A 1182-nucleotide genomic window follows, 5' to 3' on the forward strand; every position below is an offset into this window, starting at 1 on the left:
TGCATCCACACAAAGCTCATTAGTGTATTAGCCGTAACATGTTATTCAGGAAGCTGTTGGTGATATTCCTCAGTTTCATCTTCATGATGTTCCACAAAAGAAAATTATTTTGGAGACTAATGTCACAGTTATCTTGGTTTTTCACTTAAAATCATGAGTTATGTTCTTTCTCTCTCTCTCTTTTTTTTTTTTTTTTTTTTACAAATCTACACCTTTATTTACTTTAAATCCTTGAGGAGTACAGCATCACACAGATTCTGTGGCCAATGGCTTTAGCAGGAAGGTTGCTTCAGAATTTGGCACAAACCATGCCACTGTTTCCATGAGCACGAGTTACTTTTCCCCAGATTACTCTGGTTTTGTTTGGTTTGCCACCAGGAGTCACTGTGTCGTTCTTTGCTTTGTACACATAAGCACATTGCTTGCCTACATAGAATTCCATTTCATCTCGAGCATAAACACCTTTGATTTTAAGAAGAGCTGTGTGCTCCCTCTGGTTCTGAAGACCCCGCTTATAGCCAGCACAAATGGCCTTGGACCAGAGCCTTCCAGACATTATTTGGTGTTATAGGAGTCCTGTTCCCAGCAGGCCTCCACAGACTCCAAGATGGCAGAAAAAGGCCAGTTATGTTCTTTCTAATAACATGAATGACCCCATCTTCCTGTGTTTGTTGCTGAAAGGAAGTTAAGCACAAATTTGAAACCTGAATCAGTAAGGATGATACTTCAAATGTTATTTAAAATGGAGTATGGTAAAAAGATGAGGAAAGATAAAAAGAAGGGGGACAAGAAGAAAGAAAAGAAAGGGTATCAATTTGGCTTTACCTTTTGACTACTAATAGTTCTGATGTTAATTCCTCAAAATCAATTCTGGAAATACTTCTAGTCCAGTGTATTGTTCTTCTGAATGGAAGTTATTAATTTGCCTTCTTGTATTTAATTTACACACAAAATAATTATAAACACCAGCTAGAAATAAGCATTCAAAATTCAAAGCAATTTTTACATTAAAATTGGTGAATAATGATTGGGTTGGAAGAATACAAGATAGTCACCAATTAGATTTCTCTCTTTCACAACTACAAAGTGATTTATGTAGCATTTCCATTTACTAGCAATGGATTCTCTGATAAAGAAATAAAACAATCCCAGGTGCCTGGGTGGCTCAGTCCGTTAAGCGTC

At 36.8% G+C, this 1182-nt stretch overlaps 1 pseudogene; it reads right to left on the bottom strand.

Annotated features, from left to right (window-relative positions):
- Window positions 1-223: 223 nt before the first annotated feature.
- Window positions 224-556, bottom strand: LOC123849370 (large ribosomal subunit protein eL33-like; annotated as a pseudogene).
- Window positions 557-1182: the final 626 nt, after the last annotated feature.

Source organism: Mirounga angustirostris, unplaced genomic scaffold, assembly GCF_029215605.1.
Source record: "Mirounga angustirostris isolate CCGP_5_RB_7025 unplaced genomic scaffold, mMirAng1.0.hap1 SCAF_15, whole genome shotgun sequence".
Lineage (NCBI taxonomy): Eukaryota > Metazoa > Chordata > Mammalia > Carnivora > Phocidae > Mirounga > Mirounga angustirostris.